Genomic DNA, 14,033 nt, shown 5'->3' on the forward strand with positions numbered 1-14,033 from the left:
TTCTAGGTTGTCAAATTTGTTGACATGTAATTGTTCATAGTGTTCTCTTATGGATTTTTGTATTTCTGTGGTATCAGTTGTGATACCTCCCCTTTCATTTTTTATTTTGTTTATGTGGGTCTTCTCTCTTTTCTTGGTGAGCCTGGCCATAGGCCTGTCAATTTTGTTAACCAAGAACCAGCTCTTGGTTTTATTGATTTTTTCTACTGTTTTTTAATCTCCATTTTATTTGTTTCCTCTCTGATTTTATTATCTCCTTCCTTCTGCTGACCTTAGGTTTTGTTTGTTCTTCTTTTTCTAATTCTTTTAGGTGATGGGTTAGACTGTTTATCTGAGATTTTTCTTATTCCTTAAAGAAGGCCTGTATCACTATGAACTTCCCTCTAAGAACTGCTTTTGCTGCATCCCATAGATTGTGTGTTTTCATTGTCATTGGCCTCTAGGTATTTTTTAATTTCTTCTTTGATTTCATCATTGACCTATTGGTTTTTCAGTAGCATGTTATTTAGTCTCCATGTAATTGTTGTTGTTTTTTTCTTGTTTCTTTTTCTGTGGTTGATTTCTAATTTCATGCCATTGTGGTCAGAAAAGACACTTGAAATAATTTCTGTACTCTTAAATGTCTGTTAGTTTTTGTTTTATGTATTTGGGTGCTCCTATATTGTGTGCGTATATGTTGACAAGTGTAATATCCTCTCCTTGTATTGATCCTTTTATCATTATATAGTGTTCTTCTCTACCTTTCTTCATAGCCTTTGTTTTGAAGTCTATTTTGTCTGATAAGAGTATTGTGACCCCTGCTTTCTTGTCATTTCTATTTGCATGAGATACCTTTTCCATCCCTTCACTTTCAATCTATGTGTGTCCTTTGCCCTAAAGTGGGTTTATCCTAGGCAGCATATTATAGGCTTTTGTGGGTTTTTTTAAATCCAATCTGCCACTCTGTGTCTTTTGATTGGAGCATTTAGTCCACTGACATTTAAGGTAATTATTGATAGACATGTATTTATTGCCATTTTAAATCTTGTTTTCCCATTGATTTTATATTTCTTCTTTGTCCCTTTCTTTTTGCTTTTGTGGTTTGATGATTTTCTTTTGTATTATGTTCTCTTCTTTTTGGTTTTGTGAATCTATTGTATGTTTTTGATTTGTGGTTGCCCTGTTTTTCAAGTATGTTAACCTGTTTCTATATATACTTACTTTAGACTTGTGGTCATATAGGCTTAAACACATTCTAGAAAAATAATCTACATTGTCTTACTCTCCTCCCTGCATTTTATAATTTTGATGTCCTCTTTTGCATCTTCATGTTCATCCTTCTGCTGTTCTTTGTGATTATCATTGCTTTCACAGAAATTTTTTGATTTTTTTTTAATGTGTGTGCTGGCTTATTTAAGTGATTTACTTTCCAAATGTGATTTTCTCTTTCCTATAGATTCTTACTTCTTTTCTGTTTAGAGAAGACCTTTCAATATTTCCTTTAGGATAGATTTAGTATTGTTGTATTCTTTTAGTTTTTGCTTGTCTGAGAAATTATCTCTCCTTCTATTCTAAGTGATAATCTTGATGGATAGAGTGTCCTAGGTTGCAGAGTTTTCCCTTTCAGGACTTTGAATATATCTTGCCACTCCTATCTGGCCTGCAATGTTTCTGTAAAGAAATCAGCTGATAGCCTTATCAGCTTTTTTCATAAGGGTTTTATCATGAATGTATGTTCCCTTGTAATTTACTCATTGTTTTTCTCTTGCTGCCTTTAGAATCCTCTCTTTAACTTTTGCTGTTTTTATTATAATATGTCTTGGTATAGGTCTTTTGGGGTTTATCTTGTTCAGGACCCTCTGTGCTTCTTGTATCTGGATATCTGTTTCCTTCTTTAGGTTTGGGAAGTTTACAGCCATAATTTCTTCAAATACATTTTCAGTCCCCTTTTCTCTTTCTTCTCCTTCTGGGATCCCTATTATGCATAGATTGGCACACTTTATATTATCTCATAGGTCTCTTATTTTGCTTTTATTCTTTTTTTTTTATTTGGGTTTCTGTCTGCCATTCTAATGGGGTGATTTCCATTATTCTATCTTCCAGATCACTTATTCATTCTTCTGCATTATTCATTCTGCTATTCATAACCTTTAGTTCAGCTTTGGTCTCTTCAAATGAATTCTCTAATTTTTCTTGGCTCCTCCTTATAGTTTCTAGTTCCCTTTTACAATAATCTGCATTTCTGTCAATAGCCTTTCTTAATTCCTTCAGTATTTTTATTATCTCCTTTTTAAATCTTTATTGGAGTATAATTGCTTTACAATGGTGTGTTAGTTTCTGCTTTATAACAAAGTGAATCAGTTATACATATACATATGTTCCCATATCTCTTCCCTCTTGTGTCTCCCTCCTTCCCACCCTCCCTATCCCACCCCTCTAGGTGGTCACAAAGCACCGAGCTGATCTCCCTGTGCTATGCAGCTGCTTCCCACTAGCTATCTATTTTACGTTTGGTAGTGTATATATGTCCATGCCACTCTCTCACTGTGTCACAGCTTACCCTTCCCCCTGCCCATATCCTCAAGTCCATGCTCTAGTATCTCCTTTTTGAGTTTGGTGTCTATTAGACTGAAGAGGTCTGTTTCATTGTTTGTTTTTTCAGGGGAATTCTCTCAATCTTTTAATTAAAAGTGGTTCCTCTGCTTCTTCATTTTACATACTTTTCTCTTGCTCAATGAGTTGAGAAGAAACAATTATTTACTGTGGTCTTGGAGGGTTTTTTTTATCTGAGAACATCCCTGTGTACTCTCTATGGGTTTAATGTTTTTTGGTGTGAGGGCTGTTTTTAGTATGGATGCCTGCTACCTCTTTCCTCAGTGCATGCTGGACGTTATCCCCTTGATAGGTGGTGTGACTGGTGTTGTGGTGACCAGAGTCTGCACTGGATATCAAGTGACTCCAGTGTCTTTTGATACAGATTTTAATTACATTTTTATGTAGTCAAACTTATTGTTTTGTGTACTTTGTGCTTTGTCTTGAATTAGAAATCTTTCCTCACTATTTCCAAAATCATGAATATATTCTTTTATATTCTCATCTAAAAATATTCCCCCAAAAAACTAATAAAATAATATAAAAAATAAAAATATTCCCAATATCCTCATAATAAGCACCATTTCTGCTTAAATTAGCCAACTGATACAAAGTTCATTACAGGGGAGTGCTGTGATTGCTTTCCTTTTATTGAAAAATAATCCTCTCTACTTGCAAAAGTCATCCTTTCAGAACTTCAAGAGGATTCCTCATGGTGTGAGGAGTAAGGAAGAGGGTATGCCAGCCAGATCAGTCACATCAACCCTAGCAATCAGAGGGCTGACAGCTGTCTTCATTTTTAAGTCCTTGTAATTACTGGAGGTGCCCAGCCAGGAGGAAAAGTAGTTATGCCCATGAAAGAGTTCTGGATACATGAGAAGGAAAGAGATAACATCCAGTGAGAGCTCAGGTCCCTCAGCCTATGTTTGGGAAACCATTTCACCAATGGTAAGAAATAAGGGCTTGCTGTTTTCAGTGTCTGAGCAGGAGCTGCTTAAATTTCCCCAGTCAATATATATCTGCCATTATTCAAGGTACTCCCCATTTTATTTTCTAACTCATCTTCTTTTGGAGGTCACACTCAGTTCTTATGTTCAGCTAGCTTCCTAATTCCTCTTTAAATAAATGGATAATTAGAAGAGGGGATGAAATCTTTATTCAGTCTCTAGGACAGACTCTGACAGAAGCAAAAATGGAACAGAACAGGTTCTGGAGGTGCTGAAATGTCAGCTATAGCTATTCCCTTAGATTGATAACTCTGATTCTGTTTTTGAAACACTCTTTGAAAATTTCTTACAGAAATATGCTACTTACTTTTAAACTATCTTATTTCTGCTTTTTCTTGCATAATCATAATTTATATTACAGTACTTTAAATTTATTATCCCAAGTAATTTCAGAGTTATTATCAACATTATTGTGCAACATTTTTTTGATTGGATTATTCTTCAAAAGGGAAATTATTTTTTCACCCGCTGTTTCCTCCCTGTGTTGCTTAAAAGAATTAGAATAGTTATCAGTTATGTAGTTTTGAAGTACATACAGTGGAAAAAGTTACTTTGACTAAAATTTTAAAAGTAAATTATCTTCTCTTCAAACATATTCTGCTAATGATTACAATAAGTTTTATTTTATTTCTCAGTATAATGGACTAAATTGCATTTTGTTTTTCATTTGAGTAGACTACATACCAGAACAATATTAAGTAATCACAAACAGTCTGTGGTTTTTGTTTTGGACTTACAGCAGCATGAACTGTGAGGCGTGATGCAACATTTTCTCTAATTGGCCCTTGTCTGAAATTCTAGCACTGTACTCAAAATTCCATCCCAGCTCTGAATTTTGGGTAAGGTTATGTGAGGCTCTGCGGTTCAGATAATGGTTGGTTATGATAATAAACAGCTGGCGAAGCCTTGGCAAGAAGCTGGTGTTACAGAACTTAGAGTGAAATCAAACCCTAGTGGACAGGGGTACCCCACACCCCAGCTGCTAGTTCATCCCATCCTGACCTATAGCTCAGCAGCACAGAAACTTCAGACCCAGTCAGGCCTAGAAGACTACAGAGGGCTTTTAGTTTTCCAGGAACAATAGATATTTCCAGAAAATAAGGTCTGGTATTTTTGAATAGGAGCCCTTGCAATTCCACTACAAGTGCTGGTGTTGCTAAGGCCTGATTATCTCTTGAGAAATGTAATATCTCATTTCCTGTTGGCCAGAGCAACTTAGTTAAGGACCTAATCAGAACCCCACAAAAATGCCCCAGGGAAGACCAAGTTTATATTTGAAGCTACCTCATTTCCCTTGTAAGTTCCCTCTTTGTCTCTTCCTATATTCTCCTGGAATCCCAAACCCTTATACTGTTCTCTGACAACCCAGACATTTCTCCTGCCACTTACACAGGCCTGAACTCTCCAAGCAGAAAACTCTTCCCTCATGAAGTTTTCTTGTCCCATTTCCACGATTACAGACTCCCTGAGCAGGGCCAAAGATGAGGGTGCAGGGCATTGTAGAAATGGTATGTCTTCTAAAGTTCAGAGATCCAGGGTAATCTACTCCAGCTGCAACCCTAGTATCATGATGTGTTGGTTCAGAACAAACCAAAAACTAAAATTACAGGCCATGCCTGAATATAGGGTGAAGCAAAACTACCCTAAACAGTCACTGTTTCCTAAAGGATAGAGATTTTACTTTTTAAATTACACTATGAGAAGCAGGAATTTGCATTCCTTTATGTGACAATTCCAGAGTCCCTGATGCATAGAGAGAATGGGGATAAAGTATAGTCTATGGTGACAAAATCAGAAGGGACAAAGGACTAAGGGAGTTGTAGATCTCTCTCCCACCTGTCTTCATCCCTCTGGCTTTTATCCACTGCTCCAGTCAGCTTAGTGTGAGTGTTCCAAAATGTCCTCCTTGTCCTACCCGCCACCCCCGCCTCCAACTAGGACTCAACGTGCTCCCCTCAGTATGTCTTTGTCATACATTTTTACTATGTCCTGTCATCACTGATAACTTTCTCTCTCTCTCTCACCATAACGCAAGTGTCATGCACATATGTCATATCTTTTGTGAATTTTTCTCACAGGACTTGGCACAAACATGGCATGCTGTAGGTGACTACTAAAAGTTCAGACATTAGGGTAAAAAGGCATGATCTCATACCCATGAAACAACCATGTTGTTTATTCAGCTTTACATTCATATCAGATAACCAGAAGTGTGAACTGTTTAACGTAACGAAAGGATGCAAATGATATCACCTGGACATGATCTGCTATATTTAAGACTCAAGAATGTGACTTAGAACAGTTGGCTAGAATCCATGATCCACTTATGTGACCTTCTGATAAAAATGGAATCTAGGGCTTCCCTGGTGGCGCAGTGATTGAGAGTCCGCCTGCCGATGCAGGGGATGTGGGTTCGTGCCCCGGTCCGGGAAGATCCCACATGCCGTGGAGCAGCTGGGCCCGTGAGCCATGGCCACTGAGCCTGCACGTCTGGAGCCTGTCCTCCGCAATGGGAGAGGCCCCAACAGTGAGAGGCCCGCGCACTGCAAAAAAAAAAAAAAAAAAAAGGAAGCTAGTGAAAATAATGAGAGTATACATACACAGTAAAGATAGTTATACCATTAGCCTTTCTTGTGTGGTGACTGGCACTGGGCCCATTCATGCCTCATGTGTGCCGCAGGACAACTTTAGACTTAACTTTGAACCACAGTAGAGGCATGAACCCTACTCATGGATCAGGAAGGGTCTCATTTCTTGGCCCCTCAAGAAGTAAGAGATCAAGCCTGAAAGCTAGATTCTTCCAAGAAATAAGAGCAAGAGGAGCAAATAGACAATGTGATGCTATGAGGAAGCTGCTTTGTGTGGGGGGCGTGGTAGGGAGGGCTGGGGATGCACTTTTGTGAGCCAGAAAAGGTATCAGAGGAAAAAAGCAGGGGGAGTGTAAGTCCATGCCATGTAAGCAGGGGATAAAAGGGACAAAAGACACAAGGCAATGTTCTGGAACCAGGCAAGCAGTGATGGCACCCTCTGGGGAAAGATCTCAGTGCCCTAGTTGCATTCCTCCAGATACTGCATGGTAGTGAGCTGACTCCAGTGAGACAAAAGCATTCATTTGTGGCTGTTAAGCAATCTTGGGGCTGTAACCAAATCCTCCAGGAGCTGGTAAACAATTTCCATGCCTCTTATGAAAATACACTTTGTTCTGAAGTGAGACTGTATATTCTCAGGAGCTACAGAGTTCACAGAAATATTTTCAGTAGCCCTTGCCATTGAAGTTCCAAAGAGACCTTGGATGTTAATTTTAATCAAGCTTAACGGTTAGCACATACTGCACTCAACCAGAAGCAGTGACAATCCGAGGACCAGCTTTGATCATCCCTATTAGTGCCTTGTATGTAATTACCTGAATAATGTGACTAAATGATTCTGGCACCCAATCTATGTTAACTTACTATGGATGGAAAAGTATCACCATGTATTGAGCAAGCAGGGTGCCAGACATTTTGCTGGATACTTTAACTAGTTATCTCCCTGAGTTCTCATAACAAACCTATGAGGTATGACTTTACAGATGAGAAAACCGAGACCCTGAAAGGTGAAATAAATTGCCTAAACCATACAGCTACCAAAGGGTAAAGGTATATTTTGGACCAATGTCTGCTAAACTCTTTCCAGTTGCAACATTAACAGTAATCATTGTAATAGTTAAAGCAAATGTTTATATAGCACTCATTCTGTGCTCTAAGCATTTTATATACTTTCTTGGAGGTGACATCACTCCAGCCTCCATCTCCTCACAAAGATCAACAATTAGACAGCTATCCATGAACAAAAGCAGCTCTGGGAAAGCTCTGGAGTCTGCTTAAGGAACTTGAGCAACACAGTGGGAGGAAACCCTGAGAATAACCACACAAGAAGAGAAGAAAGACAGCTTCATTTTGCCTGAACCGTCCCATCCCCCAAGCGAGCATTGCTCCATGCCAAGAGGGAACTTCCCAGGTAGAAAGAGTCCCCCTTGCCAGGAGAAGTAGAGCGGGATGAGCAACCAGCTTCCCCAGCCTTTCCAGGTACCATGTGAAGGTCTCAATTCAGTTTTACCCGACCCAGACTGCCAAAGATGAGATGTATAGAGCCAGCTAAGAAAAGAAGAGCCAAGGAAGAAAAGCAGGAGCTACCAACAGCAGCCACATAGGAGGAGTCATTTCGGTTCACAGTGACCTGCTTTGCGGACAAACTGAGCAGATTTTGCCACTGAAGAAGCCAGTGGTCAGCACAACTGATATGGACCCCCCCTTACAGATTTCACCAGAATTTGCCCCACAGGTATTCATGTTCATTGATGCCAGCTGCCAGAGTACCTCCCTGCTCCCTCCCTCCTATCCTTACTAGAGCCCAGGGACTGCACCTGCAGCCAGCCCAGACCTCTGTGGCTATGCAAATGCAAAACTCCAGCCTAGACTCCCACAGAGGAACCCCATCGCTGTGCATATGCTTGGGAATCACCCTCCAGATATGTGCTGGTATGCTGCTTGCCTGACACCTGTCACCAGCCTCCACTACTGTGAGCACACCTTGGGGGAGACTGTGCAGCTACAGGATGGCATGCTGACAGCCGGGGTCCCTGCAATTGCAGCGGGCCCAGATTAGGCCGTTTTCTGTCCTGGCCTGCACTACCATGTTCATCTGCAGCAAGCCCCTCTAGCTGTGTACCTGAATGGCCCTGGCCCAACCCTCATCACAGGCTCCTAGTGCAGGGCCTGGTTGTGGAGGGACAACTATGTAGTCACAAGTGAGCAAAGCCCCTACAGCTTCCAGTAAGCCCATAGTTTGCCCTGGGCTGCACCACTACATTTGTCTGTAACCAGACCCTGCCACTACATAGGCACCCGTAGCTGGCCCCACAGCCAAGTGTGCGCACACCACCAGCTCCAGGCACCACCATTGCCTGCCCTCCTAGTCCATACTAGCTGGACCTGAAGGTGCCACTGAGGATCCCCAAAGCTCTTGCAGACACTGAAGACTCCCTGCAGTCACCAAGAACCATACATTCGTCCATGCTGTGGACCTCAGCAGACTGAGCCTAATGGACATCATGCCACCTTGGACCCAGTGTCATCACATGTAGCCCTTTGTACCACTGGACCTGGTGTCATGCTCCAGGATGCCCCCTCCTGTAGGTGAAAGTGTTCCTTTATCAAATTAAGTCCATAAAGCCTGGAAGAGATGACTACTTCTTCAGATGTACAGACATCTAAGCAAAGCTATAGGGATCATGAAGAATCAGGAAAACATGACTCTACCAAAGGAATATAGTAAGTCTCCAGTTACTGGCCCCAAAGAAGTAGAGATTCAGGAATTTCCCAACAAAGAATTCTAAATGATTTTTCCAAAGTTGTTCAGAGAGCTATAAGAGAACACAGATAAACAATTTAACAATATCAGGAAAACAGTACAAGAACAAAATGAGAAGTTCAAAAAGGAGATAAAAAAAGACCAAACAGAAAACTTGGAGCTGGTGAATATAATGACTGAATCTAAGAATTCAATAGAGAGCTTCAACAGTAGGCTTGATGAATCAGAAGAAAGAATCAGTGAACAAGAAAACAGACCAATTGAAATTATCCAATCAGAGGAGCAAAAGGAAAAAAGGAAAAGGAATAAAGAAAACCTACTGTACATATGTGACACCATTAAAAGAAAAAAAGTTTTGCATCATTGGGGTCCCAGAAGGAAGAGAGAGAAATTAGTAGACAGCTCATTTAAATAAATAATGGCTAATAACTTCCCAAATCTGGGGAGAGATATATATTTCCAAGTTCATGAAGCTAATTGGTCACCACAAAATTTCAATCCAAAACAATCCTTTCCAAGACACATTGTAATAAAACTGTCAAAAATCAAAGGTGAAGAATTTTAAAAGCAGCAAGAGAAAAAAATTCTCTGATAAAGAGAACCCCCATAAGACTAAACCCTAATTTATCAGAAGGAAGGAAATAACAAAGATGAGAGCAAGCAGTAATAAAATAGAGATCAGAAAAACAACAGAAAAGATTAATGAAACTTAGAGTTGATTTTTGAAAAGAGAAGCAAAATTGACAAACTTTAGCTAGACTAAGGGGAAAAAAAGACAAATAAAATCAGAAATGAAAGAATAGACATTACAACTCATACCACAGAAATACAAAGGATCATAAGAAACTACTATTCCAGGGAGAGAGGGGTGGGAGAGGGATTGATTGGGAGTTTGGGATTAGCAGAAGCAAACTATTATATATACATATATATATGTGTGTGTGTGTGTGTGTGTATATATACACGCACATACATATATATGTATATGTATATATATTATAATGGATAAACAACAAGATCCTACTGTTTCCGGAATAAAGTACAGGGAACTTTATTCAATATCCTGTGATAAACCATAGTGGAGAAGAATACACACACACACACACACACACACAAAAGTGTGTGTGTGTGTGTGTGTGTGTGTAATTGAATCACTTTGCTGTTCAGCAGAAATTAACATAGTAAATCAACTATACTTCAATGAAATAAATTTTTTTAAAAAAACTATTATGAACAATTTTATGCCAAGAAAATGGACAACCTAGAAGAAATAGAAAAATTACTAGAAACATACAACCTGCCAAGACTAAATAATGCAAAAACAGAGAATTGGAACAGACCAATAATGAGTGAGGAGATTGAATCAGTAATCAAAAACCTCCCAACAAAGAAAAGGATCAGATGGTTTCGATAGTGAACTCAACCAAACATTTAAAAAATTAACATCAATCCTTCTAAAACTCTTCCCCAGAATTGAGGAGAAGGAGGGAACACTCCCAATCTCATTCTAGGAGGCCAGCTTTACATTGATACCAAAGCCAGATAAGGACACTGCAAGAAAAGAAAACTATACCAATATTCCTGATGAATAAAGATGCAAACATTCTCAAAAAATATTAACAAACTGAATTCAACAGCACATTGAAAAGATCGTACACCATGATTAAGGGGGATTTATCCCAGGAATGCAAAGATGGTTCAACATCTACAAATCAATCAATATTCCACCCCATTAGTAAAAAGAAAAATAAAAGCCATATGATCATCTCAGTAGATGCAGAGAAAACATTTGACAAAATTGAACATCCTCTTGGGACTTCCCTGGTGGTCCAGTGGTAAAGAATCCACCTTACAATGCAGGGGATGCGGGTTCGATCCCTGGTCAGGGAACTAAGATCCGACATGCCGCGGGGCAACTAAGCCCGCATGCCACAACTACTGAGCTCACATGCCTCAACTAGAGCCCACATGCTGCAAACTACAGAGCCCACACTCTCTGGAACCCATGCACTACAGCTTCAGAGCCCATGCACCCCAGAGCCTGTGTGCCACAACTAGAGAAGAGAAAACCTGCACACCACAACTAGAGAGAAGCCCGCACACCACAACAGAGAGCCCATGTGCTGCAATGAAGGACCCCACATGCCTCAACGAAGATCCTGCATGCCACAACTAAGACCTGACACAGCCAAAAATAAATAAAATAATTTGTTTTTAATTGAACATCCCCTCAATAAAAACTCTCTACACTAGGTATAGAAGGAACATATTTCAACATAATAAACGCTTTGGGCAAACCCACAGCTAACATCATACTCAGTGGTAAAATGTTTAAAGCTTTTCCTCCAAGATCAGGAACAAGAAAAGAATATCCATTCTCACCACTCCTGTTCAGCATAGTACTGGAAGTCCTAGCTAGAGCAATCAGGCAAGAAAAAGAAATAAAAAGCATCCAAATCAAAGAGGAAGAAGTAAAATTTTCTTTATTTGCAAATTATATGATCTTATATGTAGAAAATCTTAAAAGCGTCACCAAAAAATGTTAGAACTAATCAATGAATTCAGTAAAGTTGCAGGATACAAAATCAGCATACAGAAATCACTTGCATTTCTACACACTAACAATAAAGCATCTGAAAGAGAAATAAAAACAATCCCCATTCACAATAATATAAAAAATAATGGAATACTTAGGAATAAATTTAGCAAAGGAGATGAAAGATCTGTACACTGAAAACCATGAGACTTTGATGAAAGAAATTAAATAAGACACAAAAAATGGAAAGATATTCTGTACTCAAGGATTGGCAGAATTAATATTGTTTAAAATGGCCATACTACCCAAAGCCGTCTATAGAGTTAATGCAATCCCTATCAAAATTCTAATGGCATTTTTCACAGAAATAGAAAAAAAGATCCTAAAATTAGTATGAAACCACAGAAAACCCTGAATAGTCAAAGCAATCATAAGAAAGAAGAACATACTGGAAACATTACACTTCCTAATTTCAAACCTATAGTAATCCAAACAGTATGGTACTGGCATAAAAACAGACATATAGACCAATGGACCAGAAGAGAGAACCAGAAATAAATCCTAGCATATACAGTCCACTAATATTTCCCAAGGAAGCCATGAATACTCAATGGGTGAAGGATAGTCTCTTCAATAAATAGTGCTGGGAAAATTGGATAACCACATGTAGAAAAAAGAAATTGAACCCCTTACACCACTCACAAAAATTAACTCGAAATGGATTAAATACTTAAGCATACGACATGAAACAATAAAACTCCTACAAGAAAACATAAGAAAAACCTTCTTGAAATTGGTTTTGGTAGAAATTTTTTGTATGTAACACCAAAAGCACAAGCAACAAAAGCAAAAATTAATAAGTGGAACTACATCAAATTTCTGCACAGCAAAATAAATGCTTCTTTTCAACAAAATGAACACTAACAAAATGAAAAGGAAACCTGTGGAATGGGAGAAAATATTTGCAAAGTATATCTAATAAGGGGTTAATATCTAAATAAAGTTCTCATACACCTCAATAGCAGAAAAAAATCTGATTAAAAATGGGCAGAGGAACTGAATAGACATTTTTCCAAAGAAGACAAGACCTACAAATGGCCAACAGATACATGAAAAGAAGCTCAACATCATTAATCAACAGAGAAATGCAAATCAGAACCACGATGAGCTATCACCACATTCCTGTTAGAATGGCTGTCACTGAAAAGACAGAAGATAAGTGTTGGTGAGGATGTGGAGAAAAGGAAACCCTTGTGCACTGTTGGTGGGAAAGTAAATTATTGCAGCCACTATGGAACACAGTATGGAGGTTTCTCAAGAAATTAAAAATAGAACTATCACCATATGATCCAGTGATTCCACTTCTGGGTATGTATCCAAAGGAAGTGAAAACAGGATCTTGAAGGGATATCTTCACTCGCATGTTCATTGGAGCATTATTAACAGTAGCCAAGATATGGAAACAATCCAAGTGTCCCTCAAGGGATGAGTTGATAAAGAAGTTGTAGTATACATATATACAATGGAAAAATATTCACTTACGAGAAAGAAGGAAATGCTACTATTTGAGATAATATGAATGGACCTTGAGAACATTATGCTAAGTGAAATAAGTCAGAGAAGGACAAATGCTGCATGATAACACTTATGTGGAATCTAACAAAGCCAAACTCATAGAAACAGAGAGTAGAGTGGTGGTTACCAAGGGCTGAGAGGTAGGAGAAACGGGGAGATGTTAGTCAAGAGTACTGTTTTATGCCTGTCTCAACCTATCAGTAACTAGTGTTGTTGCTGGACCCTTGTGGTTCTTATCATGATTGTAAGATGCCCTCAGCAATAACCAACAGGAAACTTTGGAAAAAAGGTTATTATTCAAAGGTTCTGGAAATTACACATTACACCTCGGGCCACACGGTGAAGTCAGGGGTAGAGAAAGAGAGGCAGCAGGCCTAGGGTTCTGCTTTTATTGGGATCAAGTATGGGGACCTAGGGTTTCAAGGGTCTTCTTTTTATTGGTGAATTTAAAACACAGAATGGGAATTTAAAACATGGTATTATGGAATAATAATATTTTGTTATTATGGAATAGTTCTTTATCCGATTGTGGCAGTGTATGTTACAATTCATAGAAATGTATATTCCCCCAAAAAAGTCAGTTTTATTATGTAATAATTTTTAATGAAAAATAAAGTGCAGGCTTTACAGACAGACTTCCTAGGTTTGAATCACGTACTAGCTCTTTATCTTGAGATATGTTACTTAATCTCCCTATTTCCTAATTTCCTCATAAAATTAATGGGAATAATAGTGACAGCACCCTCATAGGTTTGAAGTGAACATTAAATGGGGTAAAACATATAAGCATTTAGAACAACCCCTGGTATACAGTAAGTGCTCAATAAATATTAGCAATCATTATTAGTACACATATACATTATGTGGGATTGTTTCATGCTGTGTAATTTTAAAAGAGTATTTTCAACAATTCAGGTGTTCCTTAGTTGATGAGTAGATAAACAAATGTGGTCTAGCAATACAATGAAATAGTATTCAGAAGTAAAAAGGAA

The 14,033-nt window shown here is 38.6% G+C and overlaps 1 long non-coding RNA gene across 1 annotated transcript in view; it reads left to right on the forward strand.

Moving 5' to 3' along the window:
• LOC141276692 (uncharacterized) overlaps positions 1-14,033 on the forward strand; it is a 407,388-nt gene that overhangs the window by 320,764 nt on the left and 72,591 nt on the right. The gene's annotated exons all lie outside the window — the stretch shown is intronic.

Source organism: Tursiops truncatus, chromosome 16, assembly GCF_011762595.2.
Source record: "Tursiops truncatus isolate mTurTru1 chromosome 16, mTurTru1.mat.Y, whole genome shotgun sequence".
Lineage (NCBI taxonomy): Eukaryota > Metazoa > Chordata > Mammalia > Artiodactyla > Delphinidae > Tursiops > Tursiops truncatus.